This window comes from Emydura macquarii, unplaced genomic scaffold (genome assembly GCF_026122565.2).
Source record: "Emydura macquarii macquarii isolate MOO-44397 ecotype Brisbane River unplaced genomic scaffold, CSIRO-AGI_Emac_v2 contig_3044, whole genome shotgun sequence".
NCBI classification, from domain to species: Eukaryota; Metazoa; Chordata; order Testudines; family Chelidae; genus Emydura; species Emydura macquarii.
In genome coordinates this window covers 1,748,033-1,772,488 of record NW_027133181.1, presented here as the reverse complement: position 1 = coordinate 1,772,488, position 24,456 = coordinate 1,748,033, and positions in this window count along the sequence as shown.

Here is a 24,456-nt window from a genome sequence, read left to right as displayed (position 1 = left end):
CAGCTCCCAGTTTAGCTGTAAGGGGCAGGAAGTTCTAATAGATGTGCAAAGCTCTACTACAGGCTAAGCCCTGAGATTTGCAACGCTTCTGAAAGATGGCATCTTCAGCATCACAATGTCATCTTACACCATGCTCAGATATGCTTTCAGTCATATGCTCAAAGGGAAAAATGCAACTTTCTAATAATATCCCTGTAGGAAGGCACTGTGGCCTTCCCCGGAATCTGGACCCGAGGAAGGGCCACAGCGATGCGGCTGGACCAAAACAGACCCAGCAGGCCAGTCTGCCCGGTGACAGAAAGGCTGGGCCATGATAGGGCCGGCAAGCCAGTGTGCCCGGCAACTGAAAGGCTGGGCTGTGATAGGACTGCCTGGCCAGTCCAATTAGCAACAGCGGGGCGAGGCCTCTACAGGAAGGGGTAGTATAAGAGACAGGCCCCATAGCTCAGTAGAGAGGAGACTGCTGTTGGAGGCAGATGTGCTGCCCTGCGGGCTGAGGCCTAGGCCTAGGCCGGATTGGAGCCAAGCCGACACCAGGGCTGCTCACCGCCGAGACCCCAACAGTACCCTGACCGACTCAGGCCCAGAGACTGGGTAGGGCCTCCGGGCCCCGGTGGTTGGACCTGGCCACTAGGCCCCAGCGACTGGTCTGAGTTACCAGACCCCCCGGATTGGACAGGGTCCTCTGAGCAACCCAGATGGGAGATACCCCCTGAGGCCGGACGAGATCTGGAAGAGCTGACCGCTGCTGAGCCCCCAGAGGCTGGTCAGGACCTGGAAGAGCTGCCCGACGCTGAAGCATCCCAGGAGCCCTGTGACCTGGAGGAGCTGCCCCATGCAGAGGAGCTCCCCGCCTTGCCGCTGGTGGACGAGGAGGGACTGGCAGGACTATTATGGTTCGAGGAACCCCGCAACCCCAAGGACCCGGGCGTTACAGGTACCTGGGGATACGGGGAGGAAGTGGCCCAGGGACAGCCATTGTCAGTGGCTGAGACTGGGGCAAGCCCCATCGGCGTGTTGCGGCGGGAGCCCCGCCGACTCAGTGGCAACGCCCTTGCCGCTGCTAGGGCCCTGGGCTGGGATGCAGTGGAGATGGGTGGGCCTGCATCCCCTTCCCCTCCCCTTTCCTAGCCACCCCAGGAGAGCGTACTCTTCCCTGCCACTACAGATAGTGGATCCACTGCTCGCCCACCTGAGGGCCGGGGCAATAGACTACTTGCCGGCCCACCCTGCCTGAGGGCCCGGGGCAATAGACTACTTGCCGGCCCGCCCTGCCTGAGGGCCCGGGGCGATAGACTGCATACGTGCCTCACCCCACCTGGGGTTGGGAGGCTAGAGACCACAGGACTGTCTGCCCTGCCCGAGGACCAGGGCTAAGACACGCGCACGAGCGCTAACTCTTCCCCGTTTAGGAAGGCACTGTGGCCTTCCCTGGAGTCTGGACCCGAGGGAGGGCCGCAGTGACCCGGCCGGATAGGACGGCCATCCAACAATCCCCATGTTCTGCAGACACCTAGATTTTTTGTGGAAGCTTTTCCATTAACATTTGACTACGTACGACTATGCTTGACTTGTCAGACTTGACAAGATCTCAGCTGTAGGTGAGATGGTTGAAGATACAAATAGGATTAAATTCTATTTACTTGAGATGCATGAAAACTGTTAAGGTGTAAGGTGTAAATCAGTGTTTTAGGATTTTTTTTAATGTCTTTATTTATGTGATAAGTTGTACTGGTACCTTTCAAGCTGTTAATCTATCTTATAAAAACTTGTGAAGAGCTAAAGTTTGACCTGATAAATTGTAATGGCTCTTTCAAAGACTTTGTTTGCTAAATTCTTACTCAGAGCAAGGTATTTATGGATAAGTTATAATTTATAAACCCCTAAAATTGGGTTTCACATGACAGATCCTTTAAACACTGTGGTATGAATGGCCATTTGCCATTTACTTTGTTAAAATTATGTACTCACCAGCATGATGAAGAGCTTTCTGGAATTCATAAATTGTTCAAATTCCACAGTTCCTAAAAAGAGGTCTATCTGGAACTCATCTAAAAATTGGTGCTGAAGACAGAATCAGCCATGTACAGAAAAATGCTGCTAAGTGATTGATCAAATTATTATTGATACCATCACTTTTCTCACTCCAAAGGAAAAGTTATGGATTTTTTACTGTTTGATTTTTTTTAACCACCAGAGTAATTGAAAAAATAATCCCAGAGACAAAGTGGGTGAAGGTCCAATATCTTTTATTGGACCAATTTCTGATGGTAAAAGAAACAAGCTTTCAAGTTTACACAGAGCTCTGCATCATGTCTTGGAAATATACTCAGAGCGTCACAATTAATAGAAGGTGGAACAGACTGTTTGTTTAGCATAAGTAGTCAACACATATTTCAGATACCACAGACTATGGAAATGAGAAACACACTTAAAATTTCCTTCTCCAAACAAGGACACTTCACCAGAGAAGTAGTTCTTATCATGGAATGGGCCTCCCAAATATCCAGACAACCTGTTCAATACAGAAATAAAATCCCCTCTGACCACAGCATTTCTAACTGTAACTTACCCTGTATGGTTTCAGTGTGGGGTGGTATCATCAAACAGTTACAACCCATAGAATCATAGAAGATTAGGGTTGGAAGGGACCTCAGGAGGTCATCTAGTCCAACCCCCTGCTCAAAGCAGGACCAACTAAATCATCCCAGCCTGAGCTTTGTCAAGCCGCACCTTAAAAACCTCTAAGGATGGAGATTCCACCACTTCCCTAGATAACCCATTCCAGTGCTTCATCACCCTCCTAGTGAAAATGTTTTTCCTAATATCCAACATAGACCTCCTCACTGCAACTTGAAACCATCGCTCCTAATTCTGTCATCTACTATCACTGAAAACAGCCTAGTTCCATCCTCCCTGGAACTCCCTTTCAGGCAGTTAAAGGCTGCTATCAAATCCCCCTCCCGCTCCCCCCCCCCCGCTACTCTTCTCTTCTGAAGACTAAACAAGCCTAGTTCCCTCAGCCTCTTCTCATAAGTCATGTGCTCCAGCCCCCTAATCATTTTTGTTGCCCTCCACTGGACTTTTTCCAATTTGTTCACATCCTTTCTGTAGTGGGGGGCCCAAAACTGGACATGACCCTTACTCAATGGGGATCACTTCGTGAAAGAAATCTTCAGGACCCCCTCTTCTGGCCTTCAAACAACCCCCTCCCACTCAATCTCTCCAAGATCATCATCAGAAGCAAGCTCCCACAGACCAGGACACATCAACTCAAAGTTGCACCAGAGCCTGCCAAAACAAGAGATGCAAAACTTGTAGACATATCTCCACTATTATGATGATCAACACCCCTCACTACACATCCATAGGTCAAGATCCATGGGTCCTATACATGCCTATCATAATATGTGGTATACCTCATCAAGTGCACTAAATGCCCCAATAACAACTACGTGGGTGAAATCAGACAATCACTATGCTCTCAAATGAACTCACACAGAAAAATGATCAAAGAAAAGAAACACCATAACACCTCAGTGAACACTTTTCATAAAGCGATCACTTTATAGCTCTCTCAGTTCTCATCCTCAAAGAAAACCTGCACAATACCTTCAAAAGATAAGCATGGGAGCTCACAGTCACTAGATATTAAAAATCCTTGACTGAATAGATACTGGATTTATGGCTTATTACAACAATCTACAACCCATGTAAACCCTTTCCCCCTAGCTTTTCCCCCCCTTTCCCCTCTGACTGAAGTGGTGTTAACGGGCCACTTCATCTTGAATTGTTCCTGGAAATATGTTAACTACTTATACTAAAAATCTAACAATCTGAGTACATTTCCCAGACCTGAATAAGATCTCTGTGTAAGCTCAAAAGCTTGTCTCTGTCTCCAACAGAAGTTGGTCCAATAAAAGATATTACCTCACCCACCTGGTCCCTCAAATATCCTGGGACCAAAATGGCTACAACAACATGGCATACAAAAATAATCACACCATATTCTAAATCTTCATTTATCTGTATTTAAATGAAAGAAAGTATCTTTAGAGTTCCTTCCAAGGTCAGGCTGAATGCTTCATTTAAAAAAAATATTGACCCAAGTTGTGCAGACTTGAGCACTTCAAATTAAATCAAGATTCCACTGGAGATCTTCCAATATTCTGTCTGAAAAATATGTAGGAAATAATAGTTTTGAGTTTTTCCTGTTATATTTTTTTGGCTATGCTAAACTTCGTGTTCTCTAAGCTAGAACAATATTACTGCAATACCATAAATCCCCTTAAAAAGGGGTGAGGTACTGATGTCATGACTAAAATTGAAAAACTTGATTAAATATAGTGCAAAATTTTGTTTGTCTACGTCCACACTAGATAATGTAGAGTAGAACTGAGGCTGACAGAGGACAAATGTTATCAGCTTTGCTCAGTGAAAGCTGTGCAGATACTATTACACGAATCCTGGGGACTGTGACAGGGTTGTGGGACATGATTAAGGAACTTGAGACACAAAACATTTAGATTGTGAATACAGATGGTTTATTGGTGCACCAAAGAAATGACCATATGCACAAAAAACACTTCAAGTATATTTCTCTGGCAATGAAACCTATGTTATTAACATCAGGCAGTAACAATGGACTTTGATCATGAACAACTTCAGAAAAAGAGTAATACAGATTTGAAAATTAAGCCAAATATTTTTGATGGATTATAAATGGGAGCATTAAAACTGTAACAGTAAAATTTGAGATTCTCTGTTTTTAAACAAAGCCTGAATTCATTCATGCAATGCCACTGAACTCAATGGGTTTTGTCCAGCATTATACACAAGAAGAAGATTTGTAACAAAAAGCTAAGGTCCCTTTAAGGTATATTGTATGTGACACATTTTTGCATTTTTAAATGTTATGCTCCCAAAATTTCAGCTAGAAGACTGACCAACCAAGCTTGAAATTCGAAAAGTAATTCGCACATGTATCATAAAGTTTTGCAGTCATCTTAATAGCAACATTTTAAAGAAAATTTTAATTAATTAATAATCATTATTAATAAAACATCTTACATTTTAGATTATTGTGCATTTTTGAAAAAAGGCAAATTATGACTCACAGTAAACCTGGTTATCTACCCAGCTCTACTCTGAACATAATGGGTAAAAATCATTGAAGTGAGTTAGGCAACTAGATGGTTTAAGAGTTTACGTAAATCCCACTAAGCACTTACCTGCATCTTTTGGCTCCTACATACCACTATAAATCTGACCCAATACCTTTTAGCATTGAAGCCTGGTATTTAAGAAAATAATATATGAAATTACTTCCTTGTATTTGTGAGCTAGGTCAGTATCAAGGCTTCATCATATTTACATCAATAAACTGGATAACAAGATAACGTAGTCAAATGCTTTAGCCTTCGAGATTATTGGAAGGAAGGAGTTTGAAAATGGAATAAGAAAGCAATTTTTCATGCGATTTCCCAGTAGGATGCTTGAATTTAAAGATGTTTTGATTCTTCCACAAATATTTAAGTTCTCTTTTGAAGTTCCTATTAAAAATAATCTAAAAAGAAATACATTTTCAAAATCTGCCCTGCTTTTCCTATTTACATTATGAGCCCATACAAATTAACACAAAGTATTTAAACAACTCATGCTTCTTGGTTTGTTAATAGTGGCAAAATTCCAGTATGTGATGTAAGTGTTTCTTTAAAAAAAAAAGTGTTAGAAATGTAAGCAGAATTTCGACTGACATGCTGAACACAAATGTTAGACCAATAGGATAGTTGATGCTGCCCTCTTCACATGGCCTATACAATATAACTACTACAGTTTGAATCCATTCAGATGGCTATATTTCTTCCTGATAATCCATAAAATAAATCTCTCTTTTAAATAAAGCTCTTTTTGGGAAGAAAAAATGAATCAACATGTAATTTGTTGTTCTTCCTTTAGGGCTCCTTGCTCATATTGAATATATCTATATCATATTCTGTGAGTTATCTCATTGAAGTTAATGGAACTTTGTGAAAGAAGGCATTACTCAGGCCTCAATTAGAGAGTTAGAATTTAGGTTTTAGAGTCTATAAATTCTAAGGACTCACAATGAGTAGTATTTTACTCTCTGAATAGTCCTGTTCACTTCAGTGGGACTATCTGGAGTAAGGTGCTACTCAGTAGGAGAGTATCAGAATCTGGCTCTTACGTATCGCAGTAGTATGTAAGATTTGCTTCTATTGGTATCACAGGAAAAGGCACATTTGGGGATCTATTCTGATTTTTTGAACTGTTTACAAACCTCCTTTTCTAGATTAATTTTCCAGCAGCTAATCAGTGCACCTCTGCCATGATATTCCAGATTTCAAATACTGAGAACATATAACTATTTAAGAATGTGTGACAACTCATTTCATACATGGTCAGAGGGATTCTCCATTTTATGGCCATATAAGATACAAGTTTAAATTCCTACAGGAACAATATAAAGCAAACAGAAAGAAGGATTATAATTTCCCATGTATTCTTTCCACTCTGGAAGATGGAGACTGGGATTTATACTATATAGTATCATTAGATGTAGTACGCCTTGCATAAGACTAATGGAATCAGCAACACAGGCCAACAATATTAAAATGTGTGGAAAAGGTTTCCTTTTATATGATTTAGTTCAACCACAAGGTAGTGGACTTGATGCAGGAATGACTAGGTGAAATTCTATGGCCTGTGTTATACAGAAAAACAGACTCGAGATCCTAATGGTTCCTTCTGGTCTTGAAATCTATGAATCCCTATTCAATTTTATAATATGACCCTAAATATGAGGTCTTTACCTCACTTGACTATCTATAAAATGACTGGCTTGAATGTAGATATATTAGCAAAGTACATTCTGATCCCATTTCAGATAACAAGTTTAAAGGATTTATCAACTTCATTTCATTACCACATTTGCCATAACATTGTTATAATCCATACTAATTTGAATTATATTTTGAGCACTATATCAAAAAGAGCTGGTATGTCTAATAATGATAAATGTTTTGAATTGTAATAATTATAATAGACTTAATTCACATGCTATGTAACTGCAAATGGACTAAGTGCTTCAGGGAAAAAAATATCAAAAGATTAAATTTGATCCTCAAATCTGTAAATCTAAAGATTCAATATATTTATTTTAGGAAGTCCTGATGTGTTAATGAATCACATTAAAAACTGATTTAAAAGAAAATGTATTATCTTGCAACTTAATTTTACTGAAATGGAAAAAAACTGAAAGACTTCAATATTTTGAACTACTATATTCTTTTAAACGTTTCTGTTACCAAAAAAAAATCTGACTATAGCTATATGTCAGAGACCATTGACAGGCTGACCTTTTGAAATTATATGACTACATATTTCTGTAATCAGAGCTTTAGGTATTTGGTTTGCATTGGAATATATGCAGGCTGCTATATATATTATGTTCTTCTTTTTCCTTGCTTTGAAAAGATGAACTATAACATTTAAAAATGCCTAATCTCTTTTTCATAAACAGTAATGTATTCTTCATGCAAGTGAACCAAAAGCAAGGCCCTCAGGCTTGTGAATCAGATACAGAAACAAAGGGTGGGGAGGAATGGAAAGGGTATATCATCTTCTGGATACACAAATCAAAATACAGTCTAGAGGCTTAATCCTTGCAGTCCTTGTACACCCATATGTTGGGCCCTAAAGTATGTAACAGAAAAAAGAACTATTTGTATCCTTTTTATTTTACACTTAAATTTCCAGAACATTTTGTGGAGTAGATTTATATATATGCAGGATTGAGCTCAGAATACATGCAACACAGGCAGTAGCATAGCAAACTTCCCAGACACTGCTCTACTAATTTGCCTCAATTCTGTCTAAGGCAGTGACATCTCTAAACATAATATAGTAGTTCATTTCCAGACACCTTTAAGTTCAAATGTAACTTTAGGCCCTGATCATGCAAGGAGAACTTCATGGGCAGAATCCTATACTTACATGATGCTCCATTCACTTCACTGGGGATCCATACAGGCTGAGAGTTTTATCCACAGAACGTTCTCTGCAGGATTGGTCTCTAAGTCCTCTGTGAAGACTGACAAAAAGAGTGTCAATTGTGGTGATGTTCTTGTGATGTGAACACTAGGAAGTTTAAGTTAAATAGTAATATATCATTTTTAGTAACAGATGACTAAATCTTGCAATCTTTACTCAGGCTTCAATGGAGTTTTGTCTAAGTAAAGTTGCAAGATTTAGCTGAAAATTACTATAACTATTATTTTCAATATATTAGAAGGATTTAGACAATAGAAGAGAGATTTAAATACAGTGTATTACAATAGAAATCTGATTTTAAATGTAATGCCTTCTGCTAACACAATTACAATTTTTACCACTTAATGTGAGACATACTGACATAATTTTAATGTGACATAATGTGACTTAATGTGAGACATACTGACATAGGTGGTACTAATAATCATGTGATAAACTCAATTTCTTTGTCAAGGAAGAAGCTTATTCCTCCTTGGAGAATACCAACATCATTGAGTTTCAGGAACCTTCTAGAAAGAGTGTTGTGATGCATGTAAACACTAAGGAGAGCATATCTTGTGGACGTTTAAGCGAGTAAGCCATTTTATTCAAATTTCTGGCTCAAATGATGCTAAAGTCTTGGCAAAGATGCATGCAGAATAGAGAACTGAGTCTTGCTATGTAAGGCCCTGAACCAGAGTGAATGGAAAGACTCTGAGTGACTGCTATGGGCTATGAATCAGCCCCTAACAGAACTGGTTGAACTGATATAATAGGAGTACTATTCATTATTAATATAACACATTTTTTGTTAGTGGATTGTTTAAGAACCTATCTTGATTTTCTTCAATATGGTTATTATTTGTAAAGATTTACTCAGAGCCTGAATGAATAAATTTTCAGGCAACTGCTTACTATGACCATTTGTTGTTTATGTTGCATGGAGGATCATTAGGGGTCATCAAAACTTTCTACAGGAAAAAAATTCCAAGCAACTTTAATGGGCACTTTAAGGTAATTAAGATGGTATTGTTTTTATTCCCTACAACTGGAAGATTTAAACACCTTTAAACAGTTCTACTATTTAATCTCCTGCAAAAATCAAGATTGGTGTAATGAAATTATATTTTAGAAATATGCTGGGAAAGTCCTGAGAAAGCACTTCATGAATTTATTTAGATCCTCTTTCAGTACGCATGTAAGAATTTAGCAAGGACATAGTTCCCTGAATTCTAATTAAATAATTACTAAAATGCATAAAAAAGAATCCAGCATAATGTCAGAGGCTACCCAAAAGGCTCCCATTATTCAATGTGACAGGTTTTTCTGATTTAATTATAAGACAACATATTAACAGAAGCTTCCAGAAATATAGTGGATTTTTTTAAATTACTTTTTAAAATTGGGTAAAAGAAGCTTAACAGAATTTGGAAGGTCACATCCCGTAAAAAATTCACAAGGAGAAATTAATGAAAAATCCAACCGTTTTTAAGGTTTTGCTACCACATGCTTTTTTTTTGTCATTTATTCGTCCCTCAAATGCAAAAATCTATAAATAGATTTTTTCCCTTCCCTTCTTATTGATGACATGTCACAAAGGAGTCTAGGGCCTTCTTTCTTGGAGCTGTGAATTAGTGGGAAACTGGCCCATAAGAGCATTTGAGCTTCATACATTTGCAACTAGCATCTTGTTTAAGGAATGGTTTCATATTTTTGTTAATGCATGTGACTTTCTGCCACTTTGTAATGATCTAATGCATAGTGGACTACCTCTGTAGTCTGTAAACAGGAGACCAGTTTAAATTTCAGCTCTTCCCCCTAGAGTGGTTTCCAATGTAAATGATGACATTTCTCAGAAAGGATAGGGACATGCAGTTATGCTGGAGGGGTTAGTGACCGTTGTGTGAGGTTCAAGAAATCTGCAGCTACCAGAAATTAGAAGGGATTACTATAAACAAGGAACTGAAAAATATCAATGTAAATAATTAAGGAAATTGTGTGACTTAAAAAAAAACCTAGACAAATAATTTAGTCATTCAGAGTGTTAAGCACATACATCAGAATTGAAATGAAGTGCAAACATAAATTAATAAATTATTGAACATTACATCAGTGAACCATTGAAGGTACAAGCTACTGAGAGAAAAGGTAACAATAGAACTAATGGCACTTAGTTACCCTGGTGATAGGCACAATATAATATCTTAAGGTTGACTGAGAGGTGATGATTTTGTCCTGCACACTATTCTTTTCATGTATGAATGAGGCAAGATTTATGTCAGTTAGTGAAAAATAGAAGCCTCATCACCACTAGGTATTTCAAGACTTTACAGAACTTGTCCAAGCTCAAAAGTACTTCATCTTCATACACAAAAGTTATTGTGAATTTTTAAATATATTTGCAGTATCACTACAACCTTACTGGCTCCGAATACATCTTTATAACCCATTCAAACTGAGCCATTTCACTTTCAACCATTCCAGAGCTAGCTTAGAAGCATAAGAAAGTGCAAAAGGCTGTGCAGACTCTCTGGTTCCACTCATCCACTTAATTTAAGTCCACAATGCTGTGGATAAACAGGGAAGTCATCTTTAGTGTCTAGTTTTATAATATGTATTGTTGTAAGCTTTTCTTTCTATTCAAAGTTAAATTACTCCTTTTTTAAAAGTGTAGTAATTCCTGTGGTCCTTATTCCTTTCTTATTTTGCACTACGACAGCCTCTATTATATTATTAGTGTGTGTATAACTCTTTTAAATCTTCTTCTTTGACTTTACCTGGTCCCGTTAGTCAAAGTAGGCAGCTCTTGTTCTTCGTATCCAAGTGTTCCTCCCAAGTGCATCTTTAACCTTCTTCACCATCTTGAACCACATTTTTTCTGGGTCTTCCTCATAGTCTTTGTCCTGGGACTGCTTGATCTTGTATTCTCTGAACAACATATCCTATGTCTCATCATCTAATGTGACCCCACCCTTTCAGGGGATACTGCTTCTGTTTAACAGAAGCTACCTGCATCATGGCTTGTAACATTTCATTGTGTAACCTATAAGCTCTCGTCCTACCCAATGTCTACTTGAGCATTCTCATTTCGGCAGTGTGAAGTAGTTTTTCTTCTCTCTTCCTTATTGGACAACATTCTGACCTGCGTGTCATGGCTGGTGTAATCATGGTCTTATACACTTACAACTCTTATTAGTAAGGTAAATTCTACCTCAACAAGTATAGGAATGCTCACTCCCAGTCACTTTGTCAGGAAGCAATGGCCTTCTGGGATTGGTGTCTGCTTCATCAGATATTCCTATGGCTCATCAGCTTGAAAATGTATTGCCAGACGAGTTTAAGCTGCAGACCACAATACTAGCATGAATAGTCTCCGGAACAGTTAGTGGTGGACCTGCTCTTTGCAAGGTGAGGCTGTGCTTTGATAGATATCTTTGTCACAACTAGCAATACAATATTCATTTTTGCTCCAGAGCAGGGCCAGAGTGAAACATAATGACAAATGTGCTCTTGCTAGATTGGAGAAAAGATCGTCTATACATTCTTTCATCGATTTTATTACCTCCATTGATGATTAGAACAACCAACACTAAGGTCCTTCAGTTCCTCTATCATGAGACATGCATCATTGTACACACATATCCTGGATCAATCACCACAGCCTCCATATCTTCTAACAGTGTAACTAAAAGTCCTAATACAGAAAAATAATTCCACTCTGCGTCACAGTCCATTTCATCTCATTATGTGGACCACAGTCATAGACTGCTTATGATCTAGCACATTCTGCTAGAGCCAGTGCATCTTGCTGTAGCTCATTAAATCATTCACACTAAAACATTACTCCTAGAAATGGAAAAAAAATGCTTATATCTTGCAGATAGCAAATTCTCTCCATATTCTGCTTCCATTTCAGTTATTTTGGAGTATTATTATTCTCCCTGAAGTTTCTTATGCTCTCCATGTAATCGAAGAGCACCTGTCTGTCTGATGATTCTTAGTCACATAGCCCTTTCCCATCATGTGCTCTGTTTGGAAACTACACTGCCAAATCTGGGCCTTAAAGGATTACATATGCCTACACTTATATGAACAATACCCTGTTACAATGTCAAAAAGGTGTGTTAATGCATCCCAGTGAGCCTTGATTTCTAACTTCTAGCTCACTGCACAGTACAATAACCTGAAAGTGATTAGAAACCAACAATAAAAAGAGTTAAAATTGATGAGTTTAGTTTCATTATCCAGTTTGAATAAAATGTGAGAAATACCCAAACAGCATAGTGGAACATATATTTGATTTTTTTAAAAGCCTTTCAGTTTCCTTGTGTAAGGTGTTATACGTAATGCAATAGTGACTTTTAAAAATATAGTCTTTTTATCTTTGCACTGAAATCAATGGATTATGTCCATCAATAAACCCATCAAGATTTTGTCCATTGTTAAATTGTTATCATATTTATATAAGAGACAAGGTGGATGAGGTAATATCTTTTATCAGACCAACTTCAGTTGGTGAAAGAGAAAAGCTTTTGTGCTCCATAGAGCTCTTCTTCAGATCTTGGAAAAGTAATCAGAGTGTCATCGCTAAATACAAGTTAAATAATCTGTGCATCTTGTATTTAGCTGTGACATTCTGATTACTTTTCCCAGATCTGAAGAAGAGCTCTGCCGAGCTCAAAAGCTTGTCTCTTCACCCAATAAAAATTGGTCTAGTAAAAGATATTACCTCACTCATCTTGTCTCTCTCATATCTGGGGACCAACATAGCTACAACAACACTGTAAACAGTCATTTTTATATGTACAGAATGTTGATAAATTGAATCATGACACCACAGCACCATATTAAAAGAGCAATGCTCTTTATCCTTACATTTCACTTTATATGTCTGCTGTAGAAGAAAAAAATGGGTCATCATTGGGCGTCTGTCAGAATGCTTATATTTATTATGACTATTTCTCACAGATAATGGCTAATATGAAATTTTCCACACAGATTAATTTGATAGTACCTGGCAACTGTGTTATGGCCTGAGATTCCAGCTTCACAGCGATTTTGTTTTTGGAGCTACTGTAATTAATAATTATGTACTCATTACTATGAAATGAAAGTGTCATGTTGGTGCTCTTTTTAATGAGGTAGATTTTCATAAAGGTGACCATGTGCCCTGCTTGCTGACTAGCATAATGACAGCCATTATGTACAGTGTTCATGGTGTCTAGTATACTCCAGGTTTTCTTATGTTCCTAGGAGCAGCAGCATGTGTTCAATGCATTTTGATGTGTGATTAGAACTCTGAGATGAATAACAGTAGATAATATAAAAAAGACTCCAGGCATTCCATGATTTTACAGCCATGGAATTTGCTGCAGTATTCACCTTCTGTCACAGAAATGTGCAAGAGAATCTATGCTTTCACCTTTTAAAACAACGGGGCTTCTAGCCTTTGTTGACTATGGGGGAAAAAACCTTCCAAATAAGAACTGAATATAAAGTGCTTAAGAGTTGTCTTATTTGATAGAAAGATGGTCTTGTGATTGAGACACTGGCTGGCCTTCAGGGTCCGGTGATCAGTTCCTGGCTCTGCCTCATGATTTTTATGTGATCTTGGGCAAGTCACTTAACCTCTATGTGCCTCTGTTGCCATCTCTGAAATGGGCATGAAACTACTTCCTTTGTCTATCTTGACTACTTATATTATAATCTTTGTGGGGCAGGACTGTATCATACTATGTGTTTATACAATCTCTAGCACAATAAGGCCCTGATGTCATTAGGTGCTATTGTAAGATAAATAATAATCAGCTGTCTGCAGAGAGCCTTCCTGGAACAAAAGCGCTAAGCGGTGTAAACTTCCTGATTCATCTCATCATGGTGGTAACTATCAAGATTCGTGATAATTTAAATGTCAGTACTGTTCACTATCTTATAGTTGGTCATTCCAACAAATGTGCTTATCCATTAGGGTGGGATTTTTTTGTTTCATTTTATGGAAATGGCATATATTTGGATGGGGAGTAGTATGAGGCTGCTAGCAAGAGCTGCGAGGGTGTACAACTAGGTGTTGGAGCCAATCCTCTAAATGCCAAGTCAGCTTTCAACCTGCCCTCAAGAGGGAGGAGAGAAAAGAGATTCATTCCCTGCCCAATACCAAAAGCTCCACTGCCTTCTAGGTGCCAAAACCCAAACAGCTATCCATGTCTACCTGGGTGCTAAAAACCTTCACAATTCACTATTCATCTGCAAAAGCCTTTGATAACTTCTAGTGTCATTTTGCTTTGTTGGTACAAAAACCTCAGCCCATGAAACATTGAAAATTTGGGGACAGCATAAAATTGAATATTAGTGAGCCACATTTTCAAAAGAATTCAACGGCCAGCAACTCCCAATTAGGCACCTAAATGAAGTGGCCAGATTTTCAGCATGCAGCAACAAAATACGGTTCTTAGGTTATGTCTTCACTGACGGCGGCAAATTTGCCGCCTTCAGATTGACTTCTCTGGATCAAGTGAATGGTCAGTGAAGACCCGCTCAGTCGATCCTTCTCAAGTGGTGTAGCGCTGTGTCGACGGAAGCGCGGTTCCCATCAGTGCAGTGCAGTGAAGATGGCGTGCAGAACAGAAGCAGAGAAGTCGATGGGAGTTGCGCAAGTTTTTTCCGTAGCTTGTGTAACTCCGGTTGACTGCTGCCGAATCTCCAAGGTAAGTGAAGACAAGCCCTTAAATGAGGGCTACTGGGTGCTGAGCATTTTTGAAAATTCAGTCACTTTACATAGGTGTCTAAATGGAGCTAAGCTCTTTTTTGAAAATCTGGTCCTAATTGTAGGTAGTGAATACTTTTCAAAATATGGCCCATAATAAATACCAAGGGACTTTGTGATTGCTGTCAGAAAGTTTGAAGTTCTCTGGAAATGAAGTAAAAGTTGCTTTGTGACAGACCTAAATATCCCTTCTCATGTTGAATAGTATCTTACTCCCCAAGTCATACCACTGACTTCAGTGAGATTTCTTATGGAGTGAGGTGCTACTTGACATGACTAAGATTCAGTCAGTAAGAGTAATAAACTAGCCCTAAACATTTAAAGTGTTTGCACCATCTTTATTTGGGTCAATTTTGATTGATCTCCTCCTTATCTTACCAACTGCTGCACATAAAAGTAGGCATTAGCTTGACTGTTGTTAGAAGTCTGATTTCCTGAATTAATTCTTCAATGGGCTCCATTTTCCAATTAATTTAATAATAATTAATTTAATGATTACACTGAAATGGGATTGTATCTTCCAGTCAGTGCACAGAGTTGATATATTTACTATCCCAAAAGTATGCACTCATTAAATGGACACATGTACATCTCTTGGCTCTGATTTGGTGACTGCTTTCAGAACTCCCCATAGATATACCACCATCAAAGTTGGCCACCTCAGCTTCAAGTTACCTAAATCCTAACAACCTGATTAACCTGTCTAATCTATGATCTTCATAAAATGCCTATCACCATGATATGATTAAATATAATTACACAATTAAATATAATTTAATTAAAAAGGAGTTACCTCAAGGAGTGAAGAGTAGATATGAGAAAACTGGGTTTAAATTGGGTAGGTAGATAGGATTACCTAAACTTCTCACTATCTGTTGTGGTTTTATGGCTGAAGGCAGTAACCAATAAGTGCAGATGAATAATAGTTGTTTCAGTGAAGGGTTTAAAGCTTGGACAGAAAAACTTAAGTGTAGTAATAATTTAAAGATGTTTCCTGCTAACTTTGTAATAACAAGACCCTGTATTAATAAAAGTCCTAATTCTGCTCCCAAAGAAGATAATGCCAAAACTCCCATGGGCTTAAGTGATAGCAAGACTAGACTTATATTGCTTGGCTTTGCGGTTATGGAATTTATTTTGCTCAGAATATAGTTATCAATTTGTAAACCCCAAAACATCTTTAAGTTATTATTTAAATAAACCTACAAGTATAACCTCTAAGTGACAGAGCTTCATTTTCGCCTCTCCGTCAGTATTATTTCTGGAATTTGAGGTACTTGTTCAACGATAGAAAAATAAATCCCTACTTTATATCAAGGATGGCAACAATAGCTTTAAGGTAGAGATATAATTCTTCATTTTAAATCAAGAAGACTTTGAGTCCCCTTTGTTTATCCTTTTCCTGACAAAAAGCTGACAACACTTCCCATAAATATGCCTTTAAACAGGTAAATGTTCATGTAAAGCTTAAGGGTGACAGTTCCTTAACTGGTAGGTCAACTGGGAAGAAAAGTAATGCTTCCTAAAAACTTTAGCATAAAACTGTAGTGCATCCTAATATAATGACAGTAAACAAATAATGTCATAGGATTTAAAACAATGTGAAAATACATTGCAAAAACATTTTAAAAGCAGGTTTATGGCAATGAAGTTGATAAATTTAGCATTTATTTTATACAGGGCTATAACCAGAGTGGAGCGAGCAGGGCAGCTGCCCAGGACACAAAGCTGTGGGGGTGGAAAAATGGGGCAGAAGGACAGAGGTGAGCCTGGGAGGAGGGCCATGTGGGGTCATATGCCTCCCAGATTTCTGCCTTCCATTTAGCACAGAGTTTTTCAAACTCTGGGTCATACCCCTCCCCTCCCGGCCCCCCGTTTGAAAACCGCTGTGTTAAATGGAAGACAGAGATCTGGGGGTGCAAATATGCATGCTTGTCTTGCTAAAATGTCTAGTTATGGCTCTGATTTTATATATATATATATATCATATAAATAAAATAGTTGATTTACAGCAAAATGATCTGCTTCTACATAGGCTTCTGCTGCCTAAGTAGCCTCTTCAGCTCTTTCTAAGCTAGCTTCCATCTTTTCCATTGCAATGAAATTGCTGTCACCAAGGTCACTAATGACCACATGCTAGCTAAACCAAAAGAATGGTCTACCTTGATCTTTCTGCGGCTCTTCTCTCATTTCCAACATTTCCCTGGCTGTCCTTTTACTGTCTCTATCCAGATTCCACATCTTTTGCTTCTCACTATCCCCACCATCCAGAATCCTTCAGGATCTCTTGCCTTGATGATTGAAACAATATTCTCTTCAGCCTACACACATCTCATCTCTCCCCATTCTAGTTTACCCAAAACACCATAGCTAAGGTTATCTTCCTCCCCTACTGCTCCAATCCCATTACCCACTAACCCAGCTTGCATCCCTTCACTCCTTTTTCCTCTGTTCCATGATAGTAAAGCTACCAAGTCTTCATTGTCAAGGCCGTAAGTAATATCAGCCTAATTTCTATCTAACCTTTCCAACCTTCACTCATCACTGTGGTACTGCACTGTCTTCCAAACATTGAATAAAGCCAGCAAAATCTAAAAACAACTTGTCTTTTGTTCTTTACCTCTTGTCCCTGAGTGTGTAGTAAGAGGGTTTTTGTTCATCACCTTTCCTCTTACATTGTCTTACATTGGTTCAGGAGCATGGGAATTGACCTACTAGATCAGACCAATGGTCCAACTATTCAGTGTCCTATCTCTGACAGAGGCCAATGCCAGCTACTTCAGAGGAACTGCTCTATTGTGTTACTATTTTTCTTCTCCTACTCCCACCCTTTAGTATTTTAATATATTATTTTCTTGCACTTCTTTCCTCTTGTCCTTCTTCCTTTGGGAGACTGTAGTGAGAAAACTAGAACGAAGACTTGAGTTTTGCATTACATCCCGAAGACAGTCAGATTATCATTCTAATCTCTTGTGGCAGGGTGTTCCACAGCCGTGGAAATCTTCATCTTTGCTCTTGAGTTTCAATCTCGTTGACATTTCCATTATTCCTAATGATAGAACTTGTCAGAGTATTTCCTGATTTTGAAGAGGGAGTAATTATGGAGCTATCTTGGGCTCAATTGCTTTTGGTTTTGACGATCAGGGCCTGGATTTTGAATTTAATCTGGACTTCTATGTGGAACTAATACAATGTGAGAAGCAATAAAATGATGTATTGTTTAACAAGTGGGATGCCACACTTGAAACACTCAAAAGCTTCTTCAAAGGCAGCAAACTTATTGCCAGATTCAGTGCATTGCACTGATCAAAACTGGGGTAACAAATGGCTGGGTCACCTTGGCCAAGTCTGTTCCTAAGTACAAGACAACAGCTTCCTGGCTATGTGTAGGTAGAGGGAGGCATCTGTGGAAGCTGCTGTTATTTTTTGTTATTTATTATTATATATTTTAATTGTGATATAACCCAATATTTGTAGAACACTTTACAAACACAGAAGAAGACATTGTGAATGCCTTGCCTGACTTGCTTTTCAGAGCAGGGAACCTGTCTTACTCTATCTTGTATATGCTATGTTCATTTGCAGTTCTGTATGTATAATTATTATTATTATTATTACTATTTATTATTATTATTACTTATTATTGTTGTTATTTATACTTCTGCAGCTATTTCCCTTTGTAAAACAATCTTTTTCTTGGACTTCCATTAAAATACAGACTTAACATCCTACCCACTTCCTATAACATATACTTATGAAATTCAAAACCTGTTCACTTTAACCTTTTAGCAGAGATTTTGTCAACAGCCAGAGGTAGCACTGGTTAAACTAAATTGGTTTAAAATCACATGTTCAGTTAAACCATTGAACTATCATGCCTAGACAAGCACAGATAAACTGCTGCTACTAGTATTACAGGTGGAACTCAGTTTTAGTTTTTGAAATTGGCTGTCAACTAAAAGGAGCACTCGGAAATGTTAGTTGCTTCGTACAAATTCCATTCATCTGTACAAATTCAGGTATGTGAACGGAGATCTGATTGATTTCACTGAGTGATGCAATCATACACTAAAATACAGAATTGGCCCTTTTCTTCTAAATCTTTTAAAAATATATTTATCTAATTATTCAAAAATCAAACAGGACTAAGAATGGGGAATCTGAAACATAGAAAATGAAGAAAGATGGCTATTTTTGTTTAAAATCAGTTTCTTATTTAGGGATTTTGGAATTCTATTATTCAGCAGAACTGTGAAATAAATCTCTAAATAAGAGTAAGAACCCTTTTAGAAAGTATTTAGATACCTAATGTAATCATGTGAGTAGTCCTACTGATTTTTATAGGTCTACTAACATACTGAACTTTAGGCATAAACTTATGTACCTTCTAGATTTGGGGCCTAAATCAAGTTATTTGGGAATTAATCTGGAATTCCGCATATGGGAATGGAGAGGCATTTAGTTATTTTAAATAAACCAATTTGTAAATTGGGATGGGACATATGAGTAAGTAACCATATTTTTTTGTAGACCTTACATTTTAAAATATACCCACCTTTTTGTCAATACAATGTTAATTTATATCTTTGTTAATTTACTTCTGCTGACTAATATAACACTTCTAAGTGGATCACTTCATGAATCTGTCTTTGCTGTCCATTAGAGATAAAAAAGATTAGAAGTGAATTTTAAAGCACATTAATGTCCAGATAACTCATCCTCTCCCTATATATTTTCTCTGTGTATGTAGATATGTAGAAAAGGAGTGATGGAAATGACTAATGTTTTTTATGTTTTGCCATTAATAATTTCATCAAACTATGGTACATCAAAATCTGATCAAAGATAAGTGAACTGTCAATTATCAATATTTTGTTAATACTAACTCAGTTTCTTAATAGTAAGTAGCACTATATTCAGTCTGGATTATATGAAATAACTAGCTAACATAATTTCTCGGAATTGTCTCAATTGTGGGGGTTTTTTGTTTGTTTGTTTGGTTGGTTTTTTGTTTTTGTTTTTGGCTCTAACATAATATAACTGTACCAACAATGGGATTGATTCTCAGGGACAGCTCAATGCACATGATAGGATACATAGGTAGTGGTATGCTGTCTTTCTGCATACCCAATCCTGGGGGAAGTCAAAGGCTAAAGCAATCTTCTAATGGCCCCTAAAGGATGTTACACCAGCAAGAATCACAGGAGTATAGAGCACTTCTGGCCATACTCCCTTCTGCTCCTGACATGCCCTGTATACCCAGGGGTTGGGGCTCAAGAATGGTTCGTGCAGAGCTGGGTATACTGTCTTTATGCCACCTGAGGATTTCCCTACATGAGGAAGATCTTCAGTTGCTACTTTAGGGTACCTTTAAGTCCCTTTGCAACACCAGAGTCACATAAAGTTGATTAAGTGTAGTGCAGGATCTCACACAATATTATTAATGACCTTGGAAGATTAGATTAAAGGTAAATTAAATTTGCATTTTATATATCTAATATCTTGCACTCAGTGAAATTAAGAGTAAATATCCCATTAACTTCAAAAGGAGCAGATTGATCCCCATGTAAGTAAATTCTGCATATAAAGTACAGTCCAAACTGAATATCAATCTTGCAATCATTTTGCAGTTCTAGGAAGGACCTGCTGAGCACCCACAATTCTCAGAAACTTCAGTGCATAGCAGGTACTCAGTAGGTGATCAGCATCAGTATCTCTCAGGGTTTGGTAGATTTGCCTGAGTAAGGATTGCAGGATTTGGATTTGGAATGTATGAATTCACAAATACTACAAAATGAATCTGAAACAGAAAGAGTTACATTGATTCGGTATCGTATGTCAATGGGACTTCTTACATGAATGTTCATGAGTAGCTGTAGACTTAGGGCAATGTTTTGTAAGATCAAATACCGTCTGGAGACCCTTATATATTTTTGGCACAGCAGGGTAAATTAAAAACGGAGGGCCAGATTTACTAGTATATTCAGGTTGTTTTGCAGTCTTGCCCTCCCTGCAGTGTTACACAACTGCCATAAACCCTACTTAACTAGCCAATTTAGACCAAATTTATGTTTGTTTTGTGTTACTGGAATGGTGCAAAACAGCCGACACATACAGGTAAATCTCACCCTAGTTTGCAGTGTAAACAGACATGGCAGAAGGAAGGAAGGAAGGAAGAGAGGGAAGGAGGGAAGGAAGGAAGGAAAAATTATCTCCATTTTACAGATGGGTAAACGGAGGCACAGAAAGATTACATGATATACCCAAAATCAAACAGTAAGTCAGTAGCAAAATTGGGACTAGAACTCAGGTCTCTGAGTGTTGCTCTGTAAACTCTAGAGTACACAAATTACAGTGAAACCAGTGAGATTGCGACAGGTGTACATAGCATACATAGGCCAATTTAGGCACAAAAAATATCTGGATGTGCACACAGTTTACTTTACTCACTGATAGTGGAAAATGAACAAACAATCTTTTATGTTAGATTTCACTAAGCTTATATAAGATTTTACATTAACATAATTTTCTCTTTTATTGTAGTCATTTTCATCATTCACATAAGTATTATTCCTTATGTTTAAGCATCTGATTATCCTTTTCATATACAGTCTGTGAATCATATTGAATATATTTCTGGTCCAACTTACATGAAAGGTCACTTTCTTGATTTAGTTTTCTCTTCTGAGAAAACTTCTTACTGATGACTGATTTTCTTTTCCACTCCATGTGTATTTTCATACCATCATTTAATGGCATTTAAATTCTTTGCAGTTCCTCGTACATTTTCTTTAATAGAACTAGTTATCAACTGCAACACGTGTTTGCCAGAATATTTCACTTTACTGTTAATTTTGACTAGCCTTGCGTGTTGCCAACTGTTATTAAATGGAAAAGTAATCATATTACACATATATTAGATATTATGTTACTCTGTGGTAGGAAGGGAAGATGAAATACAAATGCTTCTGGGTACACATCAGTGTTTAAGGACAGAAGGATACAGGCTGGATTGGACAGGATTGGGAGCTCTGTGTTCAAATGCATCAGTGTAACTTTCACAGCTATGCTTTTTTTCTTTTAATTGATATTTTATTTGATTATTTTTGTAGTGACATATTTCAAAATGATATACACTTTAAAACTGAAATCCATATAAAAATCAAACTCCAGCCACACAGCTAAACCCACATCCAAAAAGTACCAGCTGGTCAATTATTAAAAATAAAATATATCCTTTCCAAAAAACATCAAGACATACACACTTAGATATTTACAAAGCCAGAGCAAGTAAATGGATTTTGCAGCAAATCCTCAAGGTCAATGGATTTTCTGGGTCTCTAATATCCTGGGACCAACAAAACTGCCCTGTTTTTTTGGCAAAATAAAACTACCTTGATGAGAGGTGTACAGTTCATGTCAGCTTAGTTAGGGCTACCCAGTGTCAATGTAGACAAGTCTGCATCCCCCTTACATCAGCTATGGGGCTGTCATTCTTGTCAATTTTACGCTCTGCTGGAGCGCTGAAATTGACAAGAAAGCCCAGTTGAGAGTTGAGCTCCCAGCTGTGATCGGGGCGAAAAGCCGGGGTGCCTGGACCCTGCTCCTGGCTCTGAGTGGGGCGAGAAGCCCGGGCACTTCTCCGCCCGCTCCCGGCTAAGCCGTGAAATTGACCTGGCTGCCTGGTTCCCGGAAAAGAGCAGGGAATGGAGAAGCCCTAGACTGTCCAGGCGGGGGGGTGGGCAAGAAGCTGGGGCAGCTGGACCCCACTCCCCAGAGGAGAGAAGCCCCAGATGGCTTTCCCCTGGGAATGGGAATGGGGTGAAGGTGGCTTCCCCTGGCTCAGAATGGGGAGGGGAGAAGCCCAAGGCTGGATCCAAGCAGGGAACGAGGAGTGGGTGAGTAGGCCACCAGGAGCCTGTGGGGTTCCCAACAGTGAACTGAGAGATCGGGCTTTGAGCTCCCCATACTATCCCTCTTAAGTTAGTGGAAGTGCTCCTGTTGAAGACGCTGACTCAAGGAGGGTAGTGTGGACATCAGCCACCGCAGTAATTATTTGGTGGCTGTAAGTCGACCTACATTAGTCGACTTATTTTTCCAGTGTAGACAAGGCCTTATTGTCATTATAGCAATCCATAATGTTCTTTTGTCCAACACACCCTACCTATTTCTCTTAACTGCAGCTGTCATTTCTGCACTCAAGTAACTAACACTCACAGTTGAGAATTCTCAATTGTTATTGACAAATATTTAGTTGTTTCTTCTAACCTCCTCAATTATGGAATGCAAAGCATCTTTCTGGGCCAGATGTGCCAAGGGACTTAAGTACCTAAACCCCAATGTTAGGCACCTAAAAACCCTGCTCATCTGCTGCCTAAACTCACTCAGTACCTAAATTTCTGTTTCTAAAGTTCCCTGGTGCCTAAACGTCTGCCTCTGAGCAGCACAGTGCTCTCTCCAGATGACTACCTAAATCCCAGTGCAATCCACAAACCAGGGGTAGATAGGCATTACAATGCCTGCCTTTCCCCATGGGGCCTGAGTCACTTGGGATGCTCCAAGCACGTCTAATTCCACACAAAATGGCCCAGGGTGGGCTGAAGGACCTTACTTATAACTTTTAGTCTAATGTTTAAGGTACTCACCCAAGAGACCTGAGTTCAATTCTCTTCTCTGCATGATGTAAAAAAGGGATTTGAACAGGTGTGGCCCACTTCTCAGGTGAGTGTCCTATCCACTGGACTATATAATAGTCTAATGTTGGTTTCTCTCTCTTATTGAAGCTATTTGATTTTAATTTAATTGAATATTAATTGGGCCAGAATAAGTGAAAATCACTGTATAGTCCAGTGGATTAGGGCACTTACCCGATAGGTGGGAAACCCCTGTTCAAATCCCTTCTCTGTATCAGGAAGAGGGTGTACCAAACCTTGGTCTACTATGTGAGCACTATGTGGTGAGTGTATAGGTCTTGATCCACAGCGCACTGAAATCAATGGAAAACATCCCATAAGCAATGCAACAAAACAAGAGGTCAGAAAATCACAATGGAGCAAAAGTAACATGCTTGTCTTTTTTTGAACTTGTAGGTGAAATGCAGTCCCCTTTCCTCTCTGTTCAAAGTGTGTGTGCATCGTGTTGAAAATTCAGTCTGAAATCAGACACAAAAATGGAGGGCTGAGTTCCACACACCCTTCCTTTCTGCCGCTGTGAGAGGCACTCCCTTTTTTCTTGCACACCCTCTGTCCTTAACTGTGAGGAAAGAGCTCTTTCTCTTCTTCTCCACCTTGTACTCTACCTCCTTCTTCTATAGTACTTCTGCCCCCTGTAATCACTATTTCCTGTTCCCTTTATGGTTGCTTTATTCCTTGTCACCCTGTTCCCCCATTGCTCCTCTTTTTTTGCCACTGTCCTGCTTTGTGGCATCTTCAGCCTGAAGCAGGGAAACAATGTCCTTGCAAGCGTGTGGCATTGCCTTGTCCTCACTACCCAGAGCTACTGATGTCATCTTCTGCTCCTGTATATGAAGAGGCTGGCAGTGGTGCTTTCCCCCTTGCTCTGACCCCCCTTTCTGTGCCCTGTGAATAGGACAGAGACTCTAGTAAGCAGGTGGTAATTTCCCACTCCCCATAAAGTGTGAG